General features: G+C 35.4%; 1 protein-coding gene across 4 annotated transcripts in view; it reads right to left on the bottom strand.

The window, feature by feature from the left end:
• The window catches only part of ELP4 (elongator acetyltransferase complex subunit 4), a 132,277-nt gene that overhangs the window by 17,637 nt on the left and 102,849 nt on the right, over positions 1-11,791 (bottom strand). The gene's annotated exons all lie outside the window — the stretch shown is intronic.

Genomic DNA, 11,791 nt, shown 5'->3' with positions numbered 1-11,791 from the left:
CCTTCCTGGGTTAAAGAATTTCAGGAACAGCCTACAGAAAATATTCTCAGATTTTGGGGAAGGGATGATAAGCACACAACTGTCAGTGCTGACAGCTAGAGGAAAAAAAAAAAAGTACAAACCCACTGGAGAATAGAATAAAACAGAAAATGTGGGTCATTAAAAACACTGAGAACCTGCCCTTTTTCTTCCTAAAAAACACAACTGCTTGCAACACACACAATAACAAACACATCTAAACACAGTGGAATAGTAGATGTTTTTAAAATGGTGAGAATGACAGTTCTGGGTTAGTTCACTTGACAGATAAATTTTATACCATGATAGGCTAAATTTGGACATGACTGTGTGCAAGAACCGGAGATTTAGGGAAAACGTATGGAGAAGATTCAGTGCAGCTGCCACACACATCTCTTGGAAGAGAAAGGATCTTGAGATTATCAAAAGCTGAACAAACTGGACTTAGTATTTGGATGCCAACATTAAGGCATCAAGTGAAAGAGCAAGTCAGACAGACTTGGATGTATACTGTATCATGGGAGTATTTAAGTTCTAAATGCAGAAATACACCTTACTGATAGGAAATATAAAGGTGGAAAAATACAGGCAGGATATTATCTAATTCAACTAGAATTGCTAGAACTGGTATCGAGGGGAAAATTGCATGAGTCTTTTTTTAAAGAGCTTATTGCTAGGGAAGTAGGGTACTGCTCCTCTGAGCTTTCTGTAACATGAGTGGAAGTGATTGTTACCAGGAAAATACCTTTTCTTTTGTCACACCCTGTGATCCATAGGCAGCAAAGGACAGGGAAGCCCGAAGAAATACCTTGGTGTTACTTATCAGCAGGTTAATCCTGTGTTCATTGGTAGGATCATATGTCTACTAGGAGGAAGCAGGCCTGCCAGTTTCATTAGCAGTGAGAACTAGATTTTACCATGGCAACAGAAATCTAGAAAAGTCCTCAACCTGCCTCCAGAACTAACTCAGGATTTCCACTGCAAGAATAAACACAGGAAAGGATTTCCTCCATGCATAACTGATAACTGACGTGGTTTTTCCTTGATTTCTGGTGCTCAATGTTTAACACTTAATTTTAACATTTCCTTCAGAGATGTAAAATAAATGAATCTTTTGTATGTGGCATCTGTGAGAAACACCTGGTTGCTACCAGTTTAGATCTCAGTTTTTCATTTCTAATGATCTGGTTCTCCTTATTCTTCACGATGGTCTCTTCAGTGCTAAGTGAATACCTTCAGCTAGAACACTGATCTCTTTCCATTTTTTTTTCACTCTGATAAATTCTTTGAGAAATCATCTTTCATTCCAATATATTCCCATTCACTAATCTCCTACCAGTCCTCCAACACCCTCCTAATAAAAGTAATGTTGTTTTGTACCGCTTCATGCTACACCCTCCTTAAAAATATCCTTCAAGGCATGGAAAGAAAACAGCTGACTATTTTTTCTTGGACTTTCCCATTCCTCAGCTGTTACCCAGGGACTCTGATGAGGAAGAGAGGATGAGCTGGCTGCTATGTCCTTGTCTATCGGTCCCTGATCGCTGCTGCTCTGGGCTTTAGACAGCTCTAGCCAAGTGAGCATTGTCTGGCACTGGTTAAAGCTGGGTGCCCCTCACACCCAGCACCATCCTGCTTTGCCTGAATACCACCAGCATCTCTCCAAGGAGCCTTCCTCCTCATGTGGGCCACTTCCTGAAGTCACTAAACTGCTTACCAAAGAATAACAAGGCAACAGAGGGATAAGATTCCCACTAGAATCTGCACTTTGAAAGTGTACTTGTGAAAGGTAAAGCACATCATACGCAAAGCCTGTGAGCTGAAGACGTCTCCACTCACGTAAAAAAACACAAACAAAAAGCAAAACCACAACTATAACTTAGCGCTGAAAAACTGCAAAGCACAGTGACAATATATTTCAACATTAAATATGACTGTTACAGCATGTGTCTTTAAACAGATATCAGGGCAGCTCTTCAGCAAATAGAAACAAAAAAGGAAAAGACAGTTACAGTCAATGCTGATTTTTTAAGATTTTACCTAGGGGAGTTCCCACTACGCAGGAACTGAGAAAGCACAGATTTACAAACCAAGATCTACTCTAAAAATCCTTACTTCCCAAGAGGTCGTGTACTTCCAACTTTATTTCCTATGACTGTAATTACACACATGTAGGATGGAAAATAGGTAGGCACTAATATTTTTTCAGAAGGAAAACGTTATCTGAATTAATGCAGTATAGTTTTAAACAATCACTTTTTAATAAAACGAATGCATGGAAAATGAATGAATTTTTTTTTTATGCCACTGTGTTATAAAATCTGGATTTTAATCACAGTATTTCTAAGGAACAAATTGTTACATACTTTTAATTAGTTTCTACTTAACTTCCAGTGTTGAATTCTTAACTGTATCATACATTATATGCAGAGGAAAAAGACAGTTCACCGTGTTACATAACATGACATCAGCGACATAGACTGTTATTTAAGACTTTAACATTTTTATTTTTTCTCATTAAAAAATTCCACCCTTCTTGTCAACGTATCATCATCAGCAGAACAAGAATCAAAGTTAAAACCACTTGCTCTGAAGTGTTCCCATCTAAGGTGAGGTCTTGCACAACACCTAATGACATGCTCTGCCTGACAGAACTTGTGCTGGATACGAAATGCCAAAGCAGACTACTTTCCAGGTTGTCAACTTCCAGAGGCAGATATTTATTGACTAATTAAATGCTCCTGTCACATTCTTGTCTAATTGAAACTTAATGTCAACTAACCACAGCACAATTGTAGTGCACACTATATTGTGGATGATGCATTCATTTCCCACTTTATTAGCAAATCTAAAATTCAAAGGGTCTATCTAATGCAACGTGCATACACAGTTCAACTCAGTCAAATTGTCTGAGAATTACAGCACGCATTTGTACTCTCTTTGCACTTCTGAAAGCTGCTTGAATAATGCCAAGACTTAAATTTTCTATGTTAAGGGTAGTTATGTAAATTCTATGAAGCTATTTATTATTACAAGCTAGACGTAGATTGTACTCCGGGAAAATACAACTTGTGCCCAAAAGTATACTAGCAAAACACCACTGCGGGAGGGATTAAGTTTCATTCAAGAAAATATCAACTCAACTATAATAAAAACAAACTAGAAGAATACTTCCACGAGTCCCAGGATCTGAGAGTCTGATTTTGTCATCTAGCTTAGTCTTACTGAACCTAACAGCTTGTTTATTTTATTTCAGTTTGTTAGAAGAAACGTTCCTGCACTGTACTTTTACACTGCTGCAGCTTCAGAAACATCAGGCAGCTGCCAAAAATCTGCCAGATATTATAGAGAATACGGGGTTAAAAAAAGTTAACCTTGACTAAACATCAGATCAGCATTAGGAACCCAGTTCATGACATATCTTCCTGCTTTGCACTTCATCCCTGAACTTCCTTATAATCCCAGCAGCTCCACAACTGTCGCTGAATAGTTGAACCCAAGTAAGAAATACCAATTTACTATTTTTGGTGAAGTAAATTATTCTAGTCAGCATGAGAACTCCAGTATTACACAGTACTTTTTCACTTGGAACACAAAAATTATGAGGTGGAGCAATTGCTGGAAACAGAATATCCTTAGCAGAAATCAAACAAATTGGAAACAAAAACGAAAATATTTTGCTATAGTTAGGTCATCTAAGGAAAAATACTTTCACTTAGTACATAGGTGAAATTCTTAATTAAACAGAACTTTTCACTTAATATATGGGCAGAATTGTTAATGAAAGTAAACAGAGCTAATTATATGGGACTTTTCCTCCATTTTGATATAACATAAATATCTGAAGCTTTGAAAAAGTGAGTAGTGAGTCATGAAGAGCCTAAAACAATCTTATCACATACACAGTGTGACATTGCTAAGTAGGGCATGCACTGCAAAATGCTGGGGCTTCTAGCCTGAGAGTTTTCACATGTTTAACTTGGATCATTATCTTTCCTTTTTTCTCCAGCATGTTAAGAATAGCAGAACTGATGGAGAACACATTATGAAACAGTTTCCAAAAAACCCCATGGAATTATTGCCCAGCAAGTCAACTCCCATATCTCTTCAGTAACATATTACAGTTATTTAGTTAACATATTTTTAAGTAGTTCATACTACACTTTGGTTAAATTTTCCATACCCAAATAACATTCATATACAAGGCACAAGAAATCAAAGGAAACAAAGTGCAGTAAGTATGTATGTGGCTCTTACTAGAAATTAGTGACTGCTATACCTCCTGCTCCTTTACATTTCTACATCTGTAGTATGTATTAATCACTTAAAAATAGACACTGGCATCAAATGGATTAAAAAACTTTAATGAAAATGTTCCCCTGCAAAACCCTTGCAAAAGAGAACAGAAGACTCATTAGGATAGCATGAAGCAGGTTCTGCAACTGCACCGCTGACTCAAATGCTAAAGAAGATTAAATTTGATTTCTCTGCAGTTTCTTTGTAAGTTCACAATCCCTAACTGCCATATAGCTCAACAGACCTCTTGTTGTCTGTTTCTTACATCATGTTTATTGGGTGAAGTATTCACTAAATGGCCATTAGATAACATTCAATTTTTTCAGTGTACGTACTTGGGTATATGAGTGGCGCCTCAGTTAGCAGGCAAGAAGAGAACTGAGGCGTTCCTTTGGCCAACCATTTTGGATAATAATGGAGAAAAAACGAAAACCTTACGCAATAAGAATATGACTTCTAAGTAGGTAATAAGTTTTCTTTCATGCATTGCAAAGAAAAAAAATCTTTGTATGAAGTTCTGGGGAAAATACAATACTAAAATATCAGTTTCTTCTGGCCCTCAGTGTTACACAATGGAAAATCAAAGACAGAAAGTCACAAAGAAGATCAGGTCTTCAACCCAAATGCTATTACTATCTGTATGACTGGTATCAGAGCGTCTTACTACTACCCACTCTAAAACCTTTTATGTACCTAATAAATGAAATAAGTTGGTTTCTTCTAAGATGTTCAGTAAAGCTCTTTACTCTGTATTGGATGAAATGAATTAATCATTAAGGATTTTTACCTATTAGTGATAGATAACAAAGAACTGTGCAAAATAAAGACGAAACTTTAATAAAATATATATGGAAATTGTTGCCTACTTTTTGGCAATTCTCACTTTCTCATTTTTCTTTGCCTTATTTTCCACTTCAGTAATAATTATTTCACAAGCAAGACATTGTGTTAAAATGTGTTTGCAAAACTTCTGGCATTTTAGGAAGTAGATAAATAAGCAGCAAAATCTCATGAGTGTGTATAAGACCTAAAACTGAAAGAGTTAAAGTAGATAATCTTTTTTTCCTCTGAAGGTTATAGAGCATATATATATAGAAAACATATATAATACACACACACACAAATGCACTTATTTCCTATTATGTAGGTGTAGTATACTTGCAATGGCAATTCACCTAAGCTAGGTAAGTTTAGCTAACATTTAGCTAACCACGGTTCTTGTTCTCTGAGAACAATTTTCAGAAGATAACTATGGAAATCTTTTACCACAGTAAAAATAAAATGTTTTGTCTTTTAATAATTTAGACATTTATAATGATCCTGGGCCCTCAAAAGATGAAGCATTTTTATGGTCCTATGAACATATGTTACATGTCAAGAAAACTGTATTTTTATACATAATATAGCCCCATAAAAAGACTATGCTGAAAATAGCCCTAAGATAGAACAAATCATGAAGAAGTTAGTGCATGTGTTAAGCCAGAAGAGCCAAAGCATAAAAATAATATTCTTCTGACATTGTGAATGAATGTCACTTTCATATTTTTGTTGGAAAATTTACATGGACACTTAGAAGGCAGTTTGTATCTCATGTATATGTGTTTTTTTTTTTTTTTAAATCCTTAAATACATTTACAGAACTTAGTAGAGATAGTTTTGACTATTGTTTTACATTTGTTCAAACAGAATAACAAAAGCACCACCTTGGTATGCTACTATTTATTTTGATATTTTCCTACTAACAAGATGTAGCTACACTAAAGAAGAAAGCAAATTTGATAAATATTTTGTATAACATGATATTTGGCCTTTCTGAGTAGCATTTGACTCTCAGATCTCAATCCATGCACTGTGCAGCTTGGAAAGCATTCTATGAATGCTATTCAAAGCTGGATCAGAACTTGTTATTGCCAAAACCCTACAATTGAGAAGCAGGTAACGATCTTAAAAAAAAATAAAACCATAAAGTGTCAAGTGAACTGCAAATTCGACAAATTCGATATTTTTTGTACTATTTGTCATTGTAAATGTAAAAGGTTTTGCCACTAAAAAATACTAGAGAATTGTATCACTTGATTTTATTTGTAATATTAATTACAGCCTATTTCAACCTGAAGCGCCGGCTTTTACACGAGACATATTTTTTATTTCTGCTGAAGAACATCAAGTATTCTATTTCAATTACAAATACACTGTATTTTATGACTAGCTAAATCATTAATCAAGATAAGTATGGGAAAGCTTAGGGACCTTAGTTTACTTGATGGCTGATTGCCCAGCAACCATTCCCTATAATTGTTTTCAGCAGCAGAGCACTGTTCCTGGAGACCACAGGCTTTCATCGCATATGTCCTTTTCCTGCCGTGATAGAGCAGAAAACTAAAGAATCCAAACAAAACATTTACATCCAGATCTCAGATTACATCCATGCTCAGCGCCACTGAATGCAGCCTCATCGTAGTCACTTAGCAATGCAAGATGAGGCCTCTGGTGAAGCGAAGCTTGATTGGAAGTGGTAACCCATCGCTTAAACATGACCTTTGGACTAAAGAAATTAGATCTATTTGATGATCAAATGTTAAAAGTAAGTTAAAAAGTAAGTAGTTAACTTTTTTTACTGAATTAATTTACACGATGGTTGGAATTGAAAGATTAATATATATTTCAATTTACTATGTAAAGTAAGTAAATAATAAAATGTTAATAGTCACATAAATCTTCCAACCCAATGAAATATAATAGTTTGTTCTTAATATAACTCTTGAAGTATGTAATTTACCTATCCACTTCAAAAATGATCACCCTTGGACACTCCTTTCCTTCACTCTAGATCTCAATACATCCCTTAAGTTACTTTCCTGTTGATTCCTGTCATCATCACCCTGTTGATTCTTCAAGACATATTTCCATTTTTCTCCAATTTATTTATTTCTCCAATCTATCTATACAATGTACGATTTCACAATTGAGAAAACCCAATTTTTCCAGTATTGAGATCTCTTGTATCACCCAAAAATAAGCAGCCCGGTTTTCAGTAGAAGGAGGCCATCCAGAGACTGCCTTTCCCAGCCCATGTACATGCTGCAGCACAGTGACCCACAAATGACAAGCCATTTTCTTATCCCACAGTAGGAAATTTGCTTGGAAAGGAAAAAGGGAGGAAGAAACTACCCACACCTAGCTAGACCTCAGAACTGTAGGAAAAGACGTTGAAGTAGCAAGATTTGGACATTCAGAAAAGCTCATACTTGGGCAGTATTCCTCTGGCCTGTACAGTTTGCTCCAACCCTCTCACTTCCTAATCCCCTGCCTCACTTAACATCTATGTGCTCTGTTCTCTTACCCCATTGTCAGCATCCTTTTGGGCTCAATGCTTTTGTTTTCTTAATTTAGCTTATCGTTTAAGTTCCTCTCCCCCAAATGAAAACAGAGGAATAATCCATTAATACGACATTTGGTGGTGTCAATTTCTTTATTTGTTTTACTTGCATGTTATATGTTTATTCTCTGCCAGGTGTCTGTTTGGATAGAGTAAAGAATATCTGCTCACTGTATTTGTATACTTATGGGTCCCTATGGCTCACTGGTTCCTACTTGATTATATCATTACATTATAAAGGTTTACCTTTATAAACATCAAAAATAGTTTCAATCAAAATCATCATCAAATATAAAAAATAATAGCAAAACAGTTTAGTGAAGAGAAATATTACGTACAGTTTCCTATAAGAGTAGCACTGAAGAGCACTGAGGAGCATTGTAGAGACTGGATTTAGAGTGTGGTATTTTTTATTTATGCTGCAGTTGTTGTCCCACTGCTAAATCCACTTGAGTTTGCCTATACGGACACCAGTAAATGAACAAAACTGTAAAAAGTGCTGGCAATATCTTGACATTAACTGGAAGCAGGTGATCAATTTATCACATGGAAGAAAACGGAATGGAAAATGGCATATTATTACTTGATTACTTACTCTTTAGCATTTAGTTACCAGATTATCAGTCTTACTGTTGGATCCCTCAGAGAAGATACAAGATTTAGAAGTAAACTGTCAAGGAGTATTAGAGAATATATTTCTGAAGGGGTCAGCTATTAACTCCAATCTAGCAAAATCCTACCCTTGATCATTAATTAATCTTTGCCTACTTTAATGCTAACAGATATTTTACTCGGATAAAATAATTTTTACATTTTTCCAAAACAAATTTTAGTTTTCAGGGCTTGGAAAACAATTGCCTTTCATTCCTTAATGAATGCTTCAGTTAAATAACATATGGATGATTTCCCATATAAACTTAGTTGTTAACAGCTCTTTGGGATCTCTTATGCATGGAGGCAGACAATATATGCATGTAGTATGTAATACAGCACTCTTGATGATTTTAAAATGACAACTTGAACCCCAGTAATCAATAGCAAAACCTTTAAACATCGATTTGAGTTCACTGGAATTATCATCAGACTTTTCAGCCTAAAATCATCACTGGTTAGTGAATCAGCTAACTAATGTCTTATGATTAGTTTAACCAAAAGATTATGACTTCTATTCCTGAGTACATTGAAAATGATATACATGACTTGTCATTTTAAAATACGAATATCTTGAAGTTTAATTAAAGTATGCAAACTGTTTTGAGTAACGTTGGGTGAAAGGCTATAACTACAAGTTATAAGGACAATCTCCTATATTGGTATTAATAGTATGAATAATATGGGACTTAACATGAGGTGGCAGTTGAAGCCAATCACACTCAGAACAAAAACTTCTACTACAGCTGAAGAATGTATCTACCCTCATGCAGGAATTACTGTGCAAAATACCATGACCTGTGTTACACAGGAGGTCAGATTAGGTAATCACAACAGTCCTGAGCACCCTAAAATCTTGTAATATTTCAGTCTGAAAAGGAGTTAAATACAAAGCTCTGCTTGCTTCTTTCTTCAGAGTACCAACGATATGAGTGCCATTCAGCTATATAAACACGTTCATTAGGTTTTCAGTAGGCCTCCTTTATAAGGAAAGAAATTACATACTTTTGAGCTCTTGAGTGAACTACAGTGTTTTATGCCTTTAATTCAACACTCTTAGGGCTTACAGTTCATTGAAATTCAAAATCATGGGTGCAAACTGCGTTCACAAAGCAAATGTTGACCTTCCTATACAGCAAATGCCTTTTATTTATTTTTTCTTAAAAAAAAACCTAATGAAGCCGAAAGAGGTAAAAGATTTGAGCTTCCTATTAAAATAACAAATGTAATAAAATTCACATATTTCAGCATGTTGGCCACTGCTCTTGAAATAAAATACTGCAGCAGAAAGAGTATATTGTTTCCACACATCGAAAATATGCAAATTAGACAAGTATTCAATATTCACTTGAAAGCAAGAAAATGTACCAGACTACCAATGGTATTTAGGAAAGCAAACTGGTCTAACATGATTATTTGAATTTAAAAAATGGGTATGGGATTCCCCTCTTTGTTTCTTACCATATATGGTATCTGTGTAATATCCGCAGGGCAAATTATTCACTACCTTTTTCAAGATGAAAAGCTACTGATTGGCATCAGACATCAAGAGGGATTTTGGCATTAGAATAGATTTACACTTGATGACATGTCAAAGCCTTGAAACAAAAACTACAGAATTTACTCATGAATGCCGAAGGCAAGCCACTTATTCAATACTAGCTCAATGCACATCTTTCCAAGGATGGCATTCAACCACACCAAGAACAAAATACAGCAAACAAAACATGGTTATATTTGGAAATGAATGTGCTTGACTAGGGTGAACAAAATAACAGCCAGCATTACCTGTTGCCAGCTGTCAGTGAAGAATAAAGAACTGTAACATCCTTGTAATAAAGAGGGAAACAGAATCCAAGCTCATAATGAAAATACAGCGGTAAGTGGGATGAAGTAGGATCAGCAGCACTATGTGTGGGCATGATAACTCCCACTCGGAGTCTACCATTCCTCTAGCAAATGCGCTCTCACTTCTCTCTTCCTACTAATGCTTGGAAAGACAGAAGAAATAATTAGGAGGAGGAACGAGGTGTAGGGTAGATATCTATAAGAACATATGACATAATGCTACACTTTGCTATTTCTCCTTCACTCTCCACTATGGTTATTTTAAAAATGGTTTCATTATTTCTATTACTACCTAGTGCTTGTAAAAAATTATTAATAGTGATGACAAGATCACAATTATTTTGACACAGCCAGTTTAGCAACCTGCTAAAGTCTGCTGACTTTATGCTAACAGAATGAAAACAGAGGTATCTTCACTTCAATATTGGATGGTGGGAAAGATCATCTAAATAGCTTTGGTATGAAGAACCTGAGAGCAATGACAAGCACATGTACGGTACAATAATAAACAGAAAGACAAACAAGAAGCAGAAGGGAACACCTAGGCATCTATACCACATCCCAATGGAAGTGGAAGATCACATCATTTTACTAAAATTATTGTGTAACTTTATTCTTCTAGAGACCTGCTCAAGTCATACTGTGCATACAAAAAGTTTTCTTTCTGTGGATAAGTTACAAGTGTAGCTTGTCTGAAATACCCCCAGTTTTAAGCATATGAAAGGAGTCTTTCACATAAAGACTGAGATAAATCAGACAAGAATGAGAAAAGTTGGTATCTGCTTTTTCCTTATGACAACAGATTCAAAGTATAAACAAACACTTTTTTTTAAGGAATCCTTCAATTATATTTTGACTCCCAGTTAGCAACAAAGCAATTTCTGAACCATATTGTGATAGTCTGCTTGCTATTGACATTGTCAAGCTAGAGCTTGATCAGTGAAATTATGCTTATTTCTAATGTTTTCATTAGGAGTTTGACAAGAGTATGGTTTGATCTTCATTTTGATACGCTGTAATGATTGCACTAAGAGGGATATCTACATGCTCTTAGAAGAAAAAGACAGTTTCACAATGTGTTTTCAAATTCTGCACATTTGCATAAAATATTCAGTATCTATACGTTAACATAGTTTACTGCTTATTTCGAGCATCTTCAGTGGTAACACATACTGTAAATTATGTAAAAAAATAATTCCACTGTTAATTAACTTCTGTGAGAATGTTTAGTAAAATAACCTAATACTATTCATAGCCTATCATGATTCAACTTTTCTGATGAAGATAATAGAAAGTATCAGCCTGAAGTAGCCACCCAATTTCAAATGCAGCCAGTTCCTATAAGGTGAATAACAATGGGAGACTAAATCCTTGGAAATATGGTCCAATTTGTGGACAGAAATCACTTCATGAAAATGGACTCAAATAATCCCATCTCCTCCTCAGGTCTTTTCCACAAGGCAGTGAAAGAAATACTTCCTCTTCAAAAAAGTATCATACATTTCATATACGATGCTGATTTCAGAACAATCAAGCAATCTAGGAGCAGACAAAACATAGCGCACAGTGTCTATGGCATCTATGAAAAATATTCTGGGT

The sequence above is a fragment of the Gallus gallus genome, chromosome 5 (assembly GCF_016699485.2).
Source record: "Gallus gallus isolate bGalGal1 chromosome 5, bGalGal1.mat.broiler.GRCg7b, whole genome shotgun sequence".
Lineage (NCBI taxonomy): Eukaryota > Metazoa > Chordata > Aves > Galliformes > Phasianidae > Gallus > Gallus gallus.
The sequence above is the reverse complement of the archived record's forward strand: the minus strand, read 5'-3'. Positions and strand labels throughout refer to the sequence as shown.